The sequence below is a fragment of the Prionailurus bengalensis genome, chromosome A2 (assembly GCF_016509475.1).
Source record: "Prionailurus bengalensis isolate Pbe53 chromosome A2, Fcat_Pben_1.1_paternal_pri, whole genome shotgun sequence".
Classification (NCBI taxonomy): domain Eukaryota; kingdom Metazoa; phylum Chordata; class Mammalia; order Carnivora; family Felidae; genus Prionailurus; species Prionailurus bengalensis.
This window is the reverse complement of record NC_057348.1, coordinates 104,141,620-104,159,257: the sequence shown is the minus strand read 5'-3', so window position 1 is coordinate 104,159,257 and position 17,638 is coordinate 104,141,620. Positions and strand designations below refer to the sequence as shown.

At 38.8% G+C, this 17,638-nt stretch overlaps 1 protein-coding gene across 3 annotated transcripts in view; it reads left to right on the top strand.

Annotated features, from left to right (window-relative positions):
* Positions 1-17,638, top strand: part of THSD7A (thrombospondin type 1 domain containing 7A) — a 438,927-nt gene that overhangs the window by 259,309 nt on the left and 161,980 nt on the right. The gene's annotated exons all lie outside the window — the stretch shown is intronic.

Sequence of the window (17,638 nt, the reverse complement as noted above, 5' to 3'; positions counted from 1 at the left end):
GGTGTATGTATCTACCCTGCTTTTACAAATGTCTCTTTAACCCTGGAGATTATGCCTTACTTTATGTTAAAATCTCACACCCCTTTATTATATTGGTCTCTATTTACAAACACAGAAATAGCTGTTTCTTCTTTGTTTCTTCCCCTCCCTCCCATCTTCCCTTCTCTCTCTCCCTTCTCCTCTTTGTTTCCTTCCAGCCTTCTTCCTTACTTCCTTCCTTCTTTTCCTTTCCTTTCCTTGTCTTTTCTTTCTCCCCTTTTTCTCAGTCTCTCAGTTAATCTCTCTCTCTCTCTCTCTCCCTCTCTCTCGGTCTCTCCCTCTCTCTCTCTGTGTCTCTAATGGTGGCAATGAGGAGGTTCTTTGAACAATCACGGTATTTTTTGAATTTGGAAGCCAGTAACAGAATAAGAATTATATCTTCATCAAGGCAATAAAGTATTAAATTGCCATTTAAAAACAGGGGCACCTGGGTGGCTCCGTTGGTTAAGTGTCTGACTTTGGCTCAGGTCATGATCTCAGGGTTTGTGAATTCCAGCCCAGGCCAGGCTGTGTGCTGATAGCTCAGAGCCTGGAGCCTGCTTAGGATCTGTGGCTCCCTCTTCCTCTCTATCCCTCCCCTGCTCGTGCTCGCTTGCTTGTGTCCTCCTGCTTGCTCGCTCATGCTCGCTCTCTCTCTCTCTCTCGCTCTCTCTCTCTCTCAAAAATAAGTAAACATTAAAATTTTTTTTAAAGCATAGAAAGGTAACTTTTTCTAAGTGGTATTTTTTTATTCGCCATAGATATGTACATAAAGGATTATAAGAATTGGTTGACTTGAGTCGAGAAGCCTTTATTTCCTGCCTTGATGTTGAATCTTAGGGGAATAATTTAATTTCCAGACTCCCGAACAACATGGCCTTTTGCAACCTAGATTTCTGGAAACAACCCCTGGTTTCTGGGGACTTCACCTCTAGGAATGTCATAGAGTGACTGGGATGGTGATTTTCCACAAGTTTCCTTTCTCAAAGTACAGGAATTACCGTAGACTTTCATACCTGATTTTTTGTTTGATAAAATATCCTGTCTTGTTGTTATCCTCATACAAGATTTTTACATTCTCTCCATGAACACTGCTACTGTTCTGGGGAGACCCCCTTAATCTTCAGTAATCTCTGAGCCACACTGAGGAAACCTAGAACTCCTTGCGCCATAGTTGAAAACCTTTGACTAAAATCGTCTCTAAGGGTCCCTCCAACTCTCGAGTGCTGTGACTCTGCACATCAGAGCAGCATGAGCACCAAGCCCCAGGGCCCCATGATCTGACAGTTTATGCTGTTTACAGCACATGCGGAAACATTCTGGTACCCCCTCAGGGGCAGTGGAACATCTGGTAAGCATCATAATTCCTTCCATCCTATTTTCTTCCAGCAAGCAGAATTGTTTCCTCCTGTGACTCAGTCACTGTTCAGTAGAGAAAGATACTCTCTGGGGTAAGACAGTGACAGACACTGCTAGTACTGAGAAATTAGCCTTTCGACTTTGAAACGCATAGTGTTGTCTTTGTCCAGGGTCCAGCATGGTCATGTGGGACAGCCTTAGGTAAAATTCAAACCAGCACTTGAGGTTGAAGGCAGAGGAAGGGGATTATTGCTACAGAAATTTTATGATGCATCTTATGCATTCTGCTTTTTTCTAGATTTTCTGCCTTTCATAGATATAATTACCTATGATACATCCTATCTTTAGCTTTTACCCAGTTCCACTCTAAAGGCAAAGAAAAGGAGATTGACATCTAATGGGGAGAAGAAGCAAAAGAAATGCGTTCTGTTGCACTTACCCACAACTTCAGATGTTTATTTGGATTAGATGGCAATCTGTATTATCTTCTTTCTGAGTTGCTGTAAAAACAGTATGGGTCATATCAGTTATCACTGGTAACTCCCTTACTGATACTGCTTATTTTTTTGCCTAAATTCAAATATTTTTTCTTATCCCCCTATACACCTTGGGAGGAACTGTGATCCCACACATTGTAAAAGGTGTATTTGAGTGAACAAAGATGACAAAAACATTAAAATAAAAAGTTAATTGTGCATGGCACTTCTGTCTAAATATTATCAAATGAAAAATCAGATCTTACTTAATGCATTGATCTTCCTGGATGTTTGTATGAATTCAGTATATTTTAAATATACTGGAGGAACTGGCTATTTTAAACATATCAGTGATTAATTTTAATTTTGTCAGGTAAAAAAATATTTTGTAGCACAAGTAATAACCCCCTAAATTGTCTTATGGAACACTAAAAAACAAGCAGAAGAATGAGTTATGTATGTCTAGTTATATTGAATAAAAGTAATGTACATTATAACCCAAAAAGCACATTGGTAGCTCACAGTATACATATGCTGATTTCACTTTTCCTGTCTCCCCCCAAAAAAATCAATTAAGAAAAAAAACATACTATTGACATTCAATCTGTTATTACTGTCCTTTATCAGGACATCTGTTTCATCATTCAAGTTTACTTGCTGACATGAATTGGTCATGGTGCAACTTAGTATTTTAACTGGCTCAACTAGTACAAGAAAATTCTTTATTATTATAAGCCCTACAGGCTGCTCAAATTTATATATTGCTGAAACCTAATTGTGCTGATAGAATAGAGCAAAAGCTGGAGACTTGTAAATACTCCTCCAGTATTATCATGTGGTCACCTGGTAAGTGTTTAGCAGCTGCACCAAATGTTGTTTTGTAATTAAATCGAACCCAGGGAATTAAAGTTGATTAGTTGTACAGACTCTACCTCTAGGCCTGGCTGCGGCTATAGATTTTGTTTTATAATTAAGTTAAAGCTCAACTAGGGAAATGAAGAATTAGAGCCTGTGAATGTTAGCAAATAATAAAAAGACCTTTTTTCTCCCACGTTCCTCGCAAATTTCACAACTTTGTTAATGACCTCAAAGCATTGAAAGGCTCCATTTTTTTTGCCCTGGAATATTCTTTGTCCAGGCTTCCAAAAGTCAGGGTTTGCTGCTGATTATTGTTCATCTTTCCAGTTGTCTTCCAAGGAGCAGAATTGGGGAGGGTTTTTCAGAGCACTCAGGAGGAATTTTACATAGATTCTCTAACAGAGGGCGTAAGCAGAAATAGGAGATGAAAGAGAACTCAGAAGACAGATTTTACAGAAAAAGATAAACACTTGATGTGTAATAGAAAAAAAATTGCCACTCATAATTTAAAGATCATCAGAAAAGCAATTCCCAATCTCTCAGCACAAATACAGGAACTATTCAAAAGGTCTGATGGTGAGATTTGGGGTTGGAAGGGAGAGAAATCCTAGAGTTTGTTGGGCCTTTAAGAAAAAGCAAAATCTGCCCTATTTCAGGTTTTGTGAAATTTGCATGTTTTATTTAAAGGTATAAATTTGGTGTGGCAAGAGTACTTTTGGTAGTCTTGGTTGGTACAACAGATTGGTTGGTTAGAGATAGAAAAGAACAAGACTGTTAGGCTGAAAGTGGAAAAGAAGAAGATCCGTTGTCTTTTTTTTTTTTTGTCCTCACTTTAAAAAAATTTTTTTTTAAAATTTACCTCCAAGTTAACATATAGTGTAATAATGATTTCAGGAATAGAATTTAGTGGTTCATCACTTACGTATAACACCCAGTGCTCATCCCAACAAGCATCCTCCTTAATGCCCCTTGCCCACTTAGCCCATCCCCCCACCCAAAACCCTTCCAGCAACCCTCACTTTGTTTTCTGTATGTAAGAGTCTCTTATGTTTTGTCTCTCTCCCTGTTTTCATATTATTTTACTTCCCTTCCCTTATGTTCATCTGTTGTTTCTTAAATTCCACATATGAGTGAAGTCATATGATATTTGTCTTTGACCAATTTATTTTGCTTAGCCTAAATACACTGTAGTTCCATCCACATTGTTGCAAATGGCAGGAGTTCATTCTTTGGATCACTGAGTAATACTCCATTATGTATATATACCGTATCTTCTTTATCCATTCATCCATCGATGGACACTTGGGCTCTTTCCATACTTTGGCTATTGTCGATAGCAGTGCTAGAAACATTGGGGTGCAAGTGTGCCTATGAAACAGCACTCCTATATTCTTAGGATAGACACTTAGTAGTGCAATTGCTGAGTCTTAGGGTAGTTCTATTTTTAATTTTTTGAGGAATCTCCATACCGTTTTCCAGAGTGGCTGCACGAGTTCACATTCCCACCACCAGTACAAAAGTTTGCCTCTTTCCCCACATCCTCACCAACATCTTTCATTCCCTGAGTTAATTTTAGCCATTCTCACAGGCGTGAGGTAGTATTTCATTGTGGTTTTGTTTTCTATTTCCCTGATGATGAGTGATGAGCAATTTTTTAATGTGTCTGTTAGCCATCTGGATGTCTTCTTCAGAAAATTAGCTATTCATGTCTTTTGCCCATTTCTTCACTGGATTATTTGTTTTTGGGTGTTGAGTTCAATAATTTCTGTATAGATGTTGGATACTAACCCTTTATCTGCTATGTCATTTACAAATATCTCCTCCCATTCTGTTGGTTGCCTTTTAGTTTTGGTGATTGTTTCCTTCTGAAGCTTTTTATCTTGGTGAGCTCCCACTAGTTCATTTTTGCTTTTATTTCCCTTGCCTCCAGAAACTTGTCAAGTAAGAAGTTGCTCTGGCCAAGGTCAAAGAGGTTGTTGTCTGTTTTCCTCTCTAGGATTTTGATGACTTCTGTGTTATGTTTAGGTCTTTCATTCATTTTCAGTTTATTTTTGCATAGGGTGTAAGAAAGCCGTCCAGGTTCATTCTTCTGCATGTCTCTGTCCAGTTTTCCCAACACCATTTGCCAAAGAGACTTTTTTCCATTGGATATTCTTTCCTGCTTTGTCAAAGATTAGTTGGCCATACATTTTTGGGTCCATGTCTGGTTTCTCTGTTCTGTTCCATTGATCATTGTGTCTGTTTTTGTGCCAGTACCATACTGTCTTGATGATTACAGCCTGTAATACAGCCTGAAGTCTGGAACTGTGATTCCCCCAGCCTTGGTCTTCTTTTTCAGGATTACTTTGGATTTTTGGGGTCTTTGTGGTGCCATACAAATTTTAGGATTGTTTGCTCTAGTTCTGTGAAGAATGCTGGTGCTATTTTGATACGGATTGCAGTGAATGTGTAGATTGGTTTGGGTAATACAGACATTTTAAAAATTTTGTTCTTCCAACCCATGAGCATGGAATATTTCTCCATTATTTTTGTATAAGAAGATCCATTGTCATATTAATTACTTAAGGAGACTGTAAAGCCAATATTGTTTCTACATACCCCTCCCCTCTAGAGAAAAAAAAAAAGTAGTGCCATCCATATTTCTTTACTATGTGCTCTATTTCAGATATCAGAATTTCAAAGCCACAGTTTGTATTTTGTTATTGGCATTGCTTTGTAAAGCAGTGAATCTCAACAGTTTCAAAATGCCTACAACTCCTATGCTACATTTCTTATTCTTCTCCGCATCATTAACAGTTAATATATAACTAGTGACATTGACATTTATGACTCACATTCATACTTGACTCAGATTTTCATGAAACCAAAAACCAATATTTTTGTGGAAGTAAATCAATAGAATTCATCATTACATAGCTCCTAAGGGTACAGTTGAAAAAGCAGTGACCAGCCAAGGCCCTAAAAGTATATTATGCTATTCTTGAAGCAGTATGCCTCTGGCTCAACTTCTTCCTCTTCCATTGGGTAAAGCCTGTCAAAAGGTAAATAAATGAAAATGTAATTATTATATAAATAACCTTTAATCACTCTACTTTATTTATTAAAACCAACTGAGTTTGGGACGCCTGGGTGGCGCAGTCGGTTAAGCGTCCGACTTCAGCCAGGTCACGATCTCGCGGTCCGTGAGTTCGAGCCCCGCGTCAGGCTCTGGGCTGATGGCTCGGAGCCTGGAGCCTGTTTCCGATTCTGTGATTCCCTCTCTCTCTGCCCCTCCCCCGTTCATGCTCTGTCTCTCTCTGTCCCCCAAAAAATAAATAAACGTTGAAAAAAAAATTAAAAAAAAAAAACCAACTGAGTTTAAATGTCATTAACAACAAATGTTTTCCATCTATCCAAAACTTGACTAGAACATACCATTATATCATGCCATTATAGTTAAAACCTATTGGGTTATTAAGAACATCTGCCAACAAATGCCTCATATACAAATGGTAGTACTACATCAATTATATTAGATATTTACCAGTCTTTATAAGTGGATATAAGATATATGGACATATGTATTTATTCATTTTATTCAAATATTTTTTTAGTTTACTCTTTGAAATTCTAGATCGATTTTTTTCAGAGTGTTCTAGATCCCCCAGTACCAGAATCCCGTTAAGTATACTATAAAATCAGATTTGTAAGTCGTCTTCTCTACAGACCCAATGAATTTCAGTCTGTGGAGGCAAATGCCAGAAAGCTGCATTTTTTTTATTTTATAGAGAGAGACCACACAAATGGGGTAGAGAGGTGAGGTCAAGGGTGGGGGGGGGGGGGGGGGGGGGGGGGGGGGGGGGGGGGGGGGGGGGGGGCGGGGGAGAGGGAGAGACAGAAAGGGAGAGAAAGAGAAAGAATTTTAAGAAAGCTCCACGCTCAGTGAGCCTGAAATGGGGCTTCATTTCATGACCCTGGGATCATAACCTGAGCCAAAATCAAGAATCAGATGCTCAAGTGACTGAGCCACCTAGGTGCATCCTGCCCCTTATTTTTAGAAAGAAAGCTGCTTTTTTATGAAGCTCCCTAGATCATTCTGATGTGCAATGAAGTTTATGAACCAATGCAGTAAAATGAGAAAGGGATTGTTTTGGTGGAGCCTAACACCCAAATCTGTTACCCCAGCACAGCACCAAAGCACCAAAGCAAACTGAATGGATTCGGATAATGCTAAAAAAAAGACCTGTGATTAAGAATATGTTGAGATTGGGGCGCCTGGGTGGCGCAGTCGTTTAAGCGTCCGACTTCAGCCAGGTCACCATCTCATGGCCCGTGAGTTCGAGCCCCGCGTCAGGCTCTGGGCTGATGGCTCGGAGCCTGGAGCCTGTTTCCGATTCTGTGTCTCCCTCTCTCTCTGCCCCTCCCCCGTTCATGCTCTGTCTCTCTCTGTCCCAAAAATAAATAAACGTTGAAAAAAAATTAAAAAAAAAAAGAATATGTTGAGATTAGTTTCAAAGAAAGCCTTTATAGTTAAGTTTTTCTACATCTTTTGGAACACTTTTGCGTATCATCAGAAATGCCAAAGGAACCTACTGTCAAAGATGGGAAACGATGATATTAATGTCCAGAGGGCTGGCTTGTCATGTGACTGCTTACTCTTTCTGAAATTTTTCTTTCTTCTGGAACAAGATATGCATCCAAATATGAGTAGAGGAAAGGGATGCTTGCATACTACTTATTTCCCGAGTACTTTATGTCATACTTCTTTTTTCCAATGTATTCAGTAGTAAGACTAATGTAAGGGTTATCATTTCAATATCTTGAGGTAAATGCAGGAATAAATATCTAGAAAATATTGAAAATTCTGACCTCTGGAAGGCAAGACTCGGTGTTGGGAGAGATGGTGTGAGGTACTGCTCTATTTTATTTTAAACCATGAAGTACAATCTGTGTCCAGTTTATAAATTGTATAAACATTGAATTAATTTTTCCAAATATATGTTTATTATGAATAAAAGTCTGAGGACACCTGGGTGGCTCAGTCAGTTGAGTGCTGACTCCGGATTTTGGCTCAGGTCATGATCCCAGAGACATGGGATCCATCCCCACATCGGGCTCCATACTCCATACTCCATGTTGAGTGTGGAGTCTGCTTAAGATTCTCTCTGTCTCCCTCTGTCCCTTTTCCCTACTTGCACATGCATTCTCTCTCTAAAGTAAGAAAAGGGGGGCACCTGGGTGGGCTCATTTGGTTAGGTGTCCAACTCTTGATTTCAGTTCAGGTGATGATCTTACTGTTTGTGGGATTGAGCCCCCATCGGGCTTTGTGCTGACAGCATGGAGCCTGTCTTGGACTCTCTCTCTGCCCCTCCCCTGCTCGCACACTGTCACATGCGCATGTGCACACACTGTCTCTTTCTCAAAATGAATAAACATTTTTTTTAAAGAATAACAATCTGAAGAGCGACAGAGGTATGTAGGATGAGGAGTTAAAGGATGGGGAGCAGAGCAATCCAAGAATAGAGAGAAAAGTTATAAAGGTTATAGTTGAGACTAATATTTTGACTAATTAAAAGTATTCATAAATCCTCCTCGGAGCATAAGCCAGGTCAAGGAATTTGATGCACACAGTTTATTAAGGATGTGCTCCCAGGAGAAACCAGTGAGAGGAGAGGGAATAAAGAAGCAAAATAGAGAAGAGGTAATGTGTCTTGGGTTCCCAAGACTTCTCCCACTAAAGGGACTCACATAACTCAACACAGAGACATACCCACAGCTTTGATCTATTACAGTGACAGAATACAAAGCAAAAACTGTGAAGAGAATAGGCATATGGGGCAAAAGTCTGGAAGAAACCAGGCATAGGCTTCCAAGATTCCTCTCCCCATGGAGTCAAACAGGATGTGCGTAATTTTTTTACCAATGCGTTGTGTCAGCACTTGTGAAGCACTGTGTTCAGGTAACCTCTTCTGAGCCTACGTAGGTATTCAGAGTTTACGTCAGGAACCAGCCATATAGTCATCCTCTGGAGTCATCCATACTCCAAAAGGAAAGCACATGTTCAAACCAAACCACATTGTGCAAATACTTTAAGTACATTGATCAACACTTCTCATTTAGAAAATAATGGAGACCTCCAGAAATTGAAGTTCTCAGATATAAGCCAAGGGTCAACCTAGTGAATAAGGCCATCTTAGGATAACACTGTTGGGCCTGCTATGTTAACTCTTCTGCACAGGAAAACAACAAAGCTAGAGACTCAGTTTGATTAGGGGAGATACTCTGGAGTTTAAACCCCAAAGGTTGTGGCTTTAGGGGGAAAAAAGTGGGGCTTTTAATACTCACACCACTCAACTGTTGGCTCACAACTGCTAGAGGATGGAGGAAGGTGGGTCCCAGAACCTTCTAGCTCTCTGTATGAGCCAGACAGTGCTAGTGCCCAAGATCATTCAACTGAAAGTCAGGAATGAGATATTAGCAGCAGAATTGTGAGAGATGGGAGCAAAGGTCCAGTAAAAGAGATCGTAGGAGTTCCAAGCTGTGCAACAATATTGTTGAGGAAGAGAATGAATTAAAGTGGGAAGGGTTGTACATGTTGTATGTACTAAAACCTAACACCTGGTAATTGTGTCTTTTACACTAGAGAAGGAAGGCCCCAAAGGATACAGGTTTTCCAGTTTAGGGAAATGATTTGATGGAACCTTTTTGGTTGACAAATGGGCAGTACTCTTTACATTGCCTTAATGATAAGAGTTGAGTTCTGCAAAATAAAATAGAATTTTTAAGCTACCTGTGGCAGAATGGAGAGAGAGGCATAGAGTTTGGGGGTTATAAAAAAAAAAAGGATGTGAGAAGGGTCTGGAAGAAATGAGAGTAAGGATCTCAAGGAAGAAAAAGCTTGAGGATGGCCACAGCTAACTAGAAATACCCTTTGGCATGAAATAGGTAATTCCATCTTATTGGTTTGTTCAGGACAGTACCATTTTCTTAAGGTCATTAATTTTTTTTAGGTTTATTTTGAGAGAGAGAGAGTGCACAGGTGAGTGAGAACAACTGGGGAGGGGCAGAGAGAGAGAGAGAGAGAGAGAGAGAGAGAGAGAGAGAGAAAGAATCCCAAGCAGGCCCCATGCTGTCAGCACAGACTCTGACCCAGGGCTCAATCCCAGGAACTGTGAGATCATGATGTGAGCTGAAATCAAGAGTAGGATTCTTAACCGACTGAGCCACCCAGGCGCCGCTCTTGAGGTCATTATTAATGCCACCCCTTTGTTCTAATAAGTGTCCTGCTTTGTAGAGCAAGTGGTATGATCACCCTAGGAATGACTGATAAATTTTGAGACAGAGGAGGCAGAATTTGGAACCAAAAGTTTTAAGAGAAGTATTAGCCCCATGAAAATTCTAACAGAAAAATAATGAGAGGGAGGATTCACAGTCTCTTAAGAGGTTGTTGAATTTCCCAGTGAAATGCAAGTAATTCTACTTGAGGTTTTTTTTTTTTTTTTTTTTTTTTTTTTTTTTTTTTTTGCGACAGAGAGAGACAGAGCGTGAACGGGGGAGGGGCAGAGAGAGAGGGAGACACAGAATCCGAAGCAGGCTCCGAGCCATCAGCCCAGAGCCTGACGCAGGGCTCGAACTCACGGACCGTGAGATCGTGACCTGGCTGAAGTTGGACGCTTAACCGACTGCGCCACCCAGGCGCCCCCCTACTTGAGTTTTAATGGAACTTCAGAAGGCTGAAAAATCTGAAAACAATCAAGCAGCACACATTGAGATTGTTTCATATTTGAAAATGTTAGAATACCTTTTTAAGAACTTGAAGAGGGTGTTCATAAATATTTTTGGTTCTTTCTACCAGGAGAATAACTTTTGTGCTATATTTTGTCATAATTATTTATCAATGATGGACAAGAACATCATAATAAACAAAGGGGAGGAGTTATGAAAACAAGTTAAAATTTGTATAAATTTAGAATGGAAGCTAACCTAAATAAGATTGACTTCTAAAATTTTGGCCAAAACGCTGAGTTCAGGTCACTTCAAACGTCTGTAGTGCTAGATAAGAACACAGTTGCAAAAGCATGATCACTCTGTAGAACTGGCATCTACTTTCTAACACAAATTATACAGCCATTACATGGAAAAGCTGATCTTTTAAATGCAAGAATATGTCCTATAACTGAATTGTTTTTCTATAATTTAAGCAGTAAGTCAACTAAGAAGTTGCTTTCCTGGAGAATGCTATGCCATTTAATGTGTTTGAAATATAATTAGGTTGGATGTTATGCTTAAATCTAAGGTCTGTCACTTTACAATTAGGATAATCTAATACTGTTGATAGGAGGTTTTTTTCCTATAATTGCATTGAGGTTCTCTAATTTGTTGTAAAGGAGAAAGTTGCTATAGCTTTTTAGAAAATTTAAGGCAAGAGGCTATTCTTTACTGTTGGTTTGTAGTAATCACAGTTTTATTTTGGCCTTAAAACTAGCCTAAGATAACCTGATCTGTGGTGTTGTGTGTGTGTGTGTGTGTGTGTGTGTGTATTTTGATATATTGTTAGTAAAAATTATTTTTTGTTTGTAAGGAAACCATCTGGATTGAGCCAGTGTTCTTTTGCATAGAAATTTCTTGGCGAAGAGTAGGGTTTTATAAAGAATTTTCTTTTTCAAAGGGAGAATCACCACAAGACTCTGATGACATTTAAATAAGCCTAGTTTACTTACCACTTCATGAGATGTGATATAAATTTCCCACAGAGTGTTAGCTATTACCTCTAATGGCAAATATAAGAAAAAAAAAAACAGCCCTTTCACTTTACCATAGGTAGCCAGGTGCCTTAAAAACCTCACGGCAGTCACCTTATTCAAAGGTGGGTCAGTAAAAGCCACTATGGATGGAAAGGACACCTTTCAGTCAAATTAGACAGGAGTTGAATTATTAAACCCAACAGATACCTCTCTTCCCTTACATTATCCTTTGTTTGCTTCTTCAACTTTGCTTTTATCTCGTCTGTCAGACTTTATCGTCATGTGACTTCATTGATTTCACTTTCCTCTGGTTCCCTTCCGACTTCTCAGGCCATGGATCATTTAACTATTACTGGCTAACAATCACCTCAAAACTTACTGGCTGAAAATAAAACCAATTAGGATTTCTCATGATTCTGGGAAGTTCCAGTTCAGGTTTCACCTGGGCTCATTTATGGAGGTGTAGCTATGACTGGAAGGTCCAAGATGGCCTCCCTCACATATTTTACAGTTAGTGCTGTGTACTAAGGTACACTTGTGCTTCTCCACATGGGCTCTCATCCTCCAATAAGCTAGACCAGCTTTCTTACGTGGTGGTTTTATGGCACTGCTCTGAGAAGACAAAAACAAGCTCGCAGCCTCTTGAACTGCACATTGTCACTTCTGCCACATTCTCTTGGTCAAAGCTAGTTGCAATGACAACTCAGATTTAATGGGTAGGGAAATAGACTCTTCTCCCAGTAAGAGACATTACACAGAATTATGGCCAAAAAATTAATTTACAATAGTCTACCCTGTGGGTCACAATTGTTTTCAATCCCTCCACGTGCAAAGTACACCCCCTCCTAACCCAGGAACACCAAAATTTTCCTGCAGTTATATCATTCACTCTCTCATGATCTGCATCTGACTCACAAATAGATGAGTTTTGTCAGATACAGCAGGGGCGCCTGGGTGGCGCAGTCGGTTAAGGTCCGACTTCAGCCAGGTCATGATCTCGCGGTCAGGGAGTTCGAGCCCCGCGTCGGGCTCTGGGCTGATGGCTCAGAGCCTGGAGCCTGTTTCCAATTCTGTGTCTCCCTCTCTCTCTGCCCCTCCCCCGTTCATGCTCTGTCTCTCTCTGTCCCAAAAATAAATAAACGTTGAAAAAAAAAATTAAAAAAAGAAACTGGAATTCTGTTGTTTCTAGGGTGTGGCTAGTCTTCAATCAAGGCCTGTTAACGAGAAAGACAAGATATCTCCCACTAATTCTCTCCACACATACAACATATAATGATGTAACAAAGACCAAAAATCAGAATAGATTTCTCCCACTCAAAAATGAGAAAAATAGGAAGTGTTCAACAGTGTCTTGTCTTTATCAGTTCTGAAATCCAGAGTATCCTCCCTTTACCAGGGACAGGGAAAATTCCTTGATCTCAGCCTACTTCTGTTCTCTGAAAGTAGTTCCTTAGTCCATTATTCTCCTTGGCTTTTTGTTCTTCACTCTGGGTTCTTCTTCACAACAAATTTCCATAGATGTCTTTCCCTTTTTACAAGAAATGGCTTGTATTTGTAGCTAGGGAGCTGTCTGAATCTGCCTCCCGCCCATACACATCACAGAGCCCAGGGGCCTTTCTTTCATTTTGAACTGTTTCAGTTTCTCTAAGACCAAGTTGGCAGTGTTTTTTAGCAATACAACACTTAATGTTTGGGTTTCTTATGGATCTCATTAGAGATCACTCTGTACCCCAAAAGCAATATCCATAATTTATATAATTTGTTTTTGAGAAAAGCCTGTCTTTACTTTGGACCATGTATGAGGCTGCTGTGGAAAATGCCTGTAAGATTATTAGAAGCCCTTTTATCTGACTGAGAGAATCTTCTAGGAATCACTTAACTATTTCTGAGGTATTATCAAAGAATTTTTAGCTACATCCTTAAATTGATTTTTACCTTAGGCCATTTATTACTCTGAAAGTCTTCTGCCAGAGAACGAAGGGTGAGAAACCATTCTATTTTCCATTTCAACACATCAAGGCATTATCTAAATTCTACTTGCACACTCTTACCTCTCTTTCGTTTATTTCTGACTCTATAGCATCTCATCCTCAAGAGGAAAATTGAATTGACATTTTTAACATTTTTCCTGAAAATATCCTTATCTGTATCCACAGGTTCTTTAGATACATTTTCTATTTTGTAAGTTTTCGTAAGTACCTGTTTTCCCAACTTTTCCATCAATATGTAATATGAGATTCTTTCTCCAGCTTCCATTAAATGTCATCTCACCTCCTTTCATCTTTTACCCACCACAAGTCTCACAGTCATCCCTCCATGTTTTAGGTTTTTGTTCAAGTGACACCCCATTTCTAGGTACTAAGTTCTATGCCAGATATGTATGCTGCGTAACAAACCACTCTAACCTTAATGATTAAAAGTTTTTTTTTTCTCAATTCTGTTGGTTGGATGGGCAGTTTTGAGATCACTGGTGCAGCTGCATTCAGCCAGAGAGCAGGCGTGACTGGGATGTCCATGTTGGCCTCATTAATTTCAATGAAGTTACCATGTTTTTCCTCCATGTATCTGTTCATAGTCCAGTAGACTACACTGGCTTATTTTCAAGGTCATCTTAGGACATTGTTCCAAAAAGGCAAAACAGATGAATGATCTCTTCATGTCTGGGTTCTGGAACAATCAAAAGGTCACTTAGACCACATTCTTTGGTCACAGCAAGTTGCAAGGCCAGCCAGATTCAAGGGATAGTAGAATCAGTTATACCTTTTGATGGGAGGTACTCATCAGAATTTGTAGATGTATTTAATCTACACAGGCTACTTGTTCTGTTTCCTATATGCTATATAGATTTTTTTCTTTGCTTCTTACGTGTTAACATTCCCTTTCAACCTTCTGCTGTAGAACTACACCTGGAAACCTCAACTGCATCCTGCTGACATTTCAAAATCACCATGTAACAAAGCCAGACTCATCATCTTTCCTCCAAAGTTAGTTTTTCCAGTGTTTCTCACCTCATTCATAGCCCCACAGTTTGTTCAGTCCTGTTAGAGTGACATTTGTGAAGAGACATAAAAGAAGTGGAAAAGTAAGTCCTTTGAGAATCTGGGAATATAATATTCTTTCCAGAAGGAACACCAAATGCAAGATCCTGAGGTAGGAAGTGCCTTTGAATCTGGGGAACAACAGGGCAGCCAGTGTGGTTGGAGAAGAGTGAATCACGGGAAGAATAATCTGGATGAGGTCAGAGAGTTTATGAAGAAGTGAGACCATCTAGGGACTTTGTCTTTTACTCTAAGATGAGAATCCATTGAAGGGTTTGAGCTGACAAGTGTCCATAAGTTACTTGTTTTTAAAGAGATAACTCATGTTGTTTTGCATAAGATTTTCCTTATTCTGGAATTGTAGGTCTACCACCATAAATCCTGTCTTTATTTTGTCATTTGGCTGCTTAAAATCTTTTGTTGACTTTCTGTTTGCTGCTTTTCTACATAAAGTTCAAAGTCATTTGGGAGTCACGGAATGTCTCCCCAATTTCATCCAGCCCTTTTAGCAATTGCCTTTTCTTTCCTTCTGTTTATTATACCATTATACATTTTACAGAATTTGATTATTTACACTTTACTGTTGCCTACTATCCTCTGTATACTTTACTATGGGGCAAGGATCATGCCTAATTTAGCTTTGTATACCTATTTCTTAGTGCTGTGTTTCACATAACAGATTGTCAGTAAGTCTCTGATTCATGGCAGATTTCTTGCTTTCTTTTATCCCTAAATGTCACATCTTTTCAGAAAATGACTCTGTTTCTCCTTAAGTAAATTTTTGTTATTGCTCTCACTGCAAATTCAAACTTTGCCTACCAGATGTCAAAGTATGACACCAAATTGCACACTCTATTACCATCTCAATATGGCTTCAAATTCTATTACGCTGAAGTCCCAGAACACCAGAGCAAAACAGCTACTGCATTTGCATAAAAAGAAAAAAATAAATAGAATGTTCATAAAATCCTATAATCTGGAGGATTCTTCTCACAGTATTTTATCATTAGACTGTTATTTGTTGAGATTCAATTTTCTGGAGCCCAGTCATTGAAACAGTGAGTATAGGTTCAGATGCTAACTTTGCCACTCTTTTTGGCAAGTTACTTAAATCCCCTGTGACTAAGTTTCCTCATCTGTGAAATACAAATAGTACAATTACCTACTCATAATATTGTTGTAGAGTAAACATGAGTTAATAGATGTTAAGCAGTAAGAACTGTGCCTGACACATGATAAAAAACTGTTTTAAGTATTTGCTGTTATGATCATTCATCTCAGATGACTTCAATAGTGAAAAAGTTAACGAAGCACAAAGATTGTTCTTTTTTCTTTGTTTGGCTAAGGATAGGAATTTTATTACTTACCTATACCGATTAAATGATTCACAGTCTATTTTCATAATATCCTCACTAAATAAGTATACTTATTTTCACAGCACATGTTTGTATGTATCTTTATTGCCTTAAAGAAATATGTGCCTATTTATTCTTCTAGATATCAGAAAATAATAAGTATATAATATTAAATTCCATAATAGAAAAACGTATCACCGGTTTCACTTGTTAAATTCCATAATTGCAAATCTTTTACCTGTTTCATAGATCAAGGAAATATATCTCTGAATTGATGTTTCTTTCTTCCACTTGACACATACTATTGATTCAAACTTGTATTGAGCTAGTAATGTCTTGTGACGAGAGCTAAGATTATTTCAGTTTGACGAAAGTTTGAAAATTAATTCTTGCGACAATTTACTATTAATTTTAAAGTAGATTATAAGTGTGCATTTTTTATTAGTATGGTGTAAGAATTGCACTAAATATGTCATGCAAAGAAAATTATAGTCTTTCTTTCCTTAGCAAGATAACAAGTTACTGACTAGAGTCAGAAATTGGACTTACATAAAATCGGACAATAGTTTCATGGAATGGCAATTAAATATAATGAGAAAAGAAATTTGTAGTAATCTTTGAACTTCAAAACCACTGATACTTATCACTGCATTACATGGGAGCTGGAGAAAATATATCTTCCCCCCACCCCCAAATCACCAAAACTCCACACTAGGAAGTAAAAGAGGAGATGCTGCTTAGCTGTGATCCTCAATCTGAGATTTATTATTTCAGGGGTACCTGTTGTTGAAACAGAGAATGAGGTATGAAAAGCCATAACATACAGTGCTTTGTCTTAACTTTCAATTTCGTCAATAGGCTGGAGGGGATAAAGAAGTTTAAGCAAATCAGTAAAATATTTAAATCTTTGATCTTATATCTTAAAATTTTACAACTTTGATCGAAAGAAATTGCTAAATTGGTATAAAATCTTAAGACATATGTTAATCACGTGTTACTTGCCTCCTCAACATTCATTCATTCTCTTCGATCATCAGCTGTGCCTCTGATTTTTCTTTGGGGAATTCATCCATCCCCTAAACCTATTCATAAGGCTTGCTAGGATTATTCCCATCTCCCAAAGCTGTATCCCATCTACCCGGCTGTAATGATAGTTTTAAGGCTGAACGTATGACCCAATCCGGGCTAGCAAGAAAGAAAACACCCAAGAACTTGTGCAGAAATAACTGAAACACTGGAGCAGTCCAGCATCACTACCTAACGTTGATCACCTAAAAGGTAGAAGAAAGCAGAGATGGAGGTGTTTATTGGTGTCTTTTGAGCTATTGAATCTGTCCTCACCTGAGCCATTTTTAATATTTACCAAAGACATCTTTTTAAGGCAGTAAAGTCTCTTTGTTATTTTTATCCCCAAAGAGATCTGATACAGAAGGAGACTAGAAAGTCCCTGCTTTGGCTGAGTGGCTCCCTGGGTTGTACTCCCAGATGCATCCAGAATTCACCACTAAACAAGTTTTCACTCTCCATTTTCCTTATGAACATGTCTATGAAAATATTTGCAAAATCCCTAGATTATATTTAAAAAGGGTGTAATGAAGCTTTTCCACATGAATTGATTTCTACGGGTTTCTCAGTTGAAAGAATGCAGGGTGACATTCTGGGTGGAAGAAAAGAAAATTGTTTTGTCTCTGCAGAGCACTTGATGTTAGATTAAGAAAACATTTGTCCTTGGGGCGCCTGGGTGGCGCGGTCGGTTAAGCGTCCGACTTCGGCCAGGTCGCGATCTCGCGGTCCGTGAGTTCAAGCCCCGC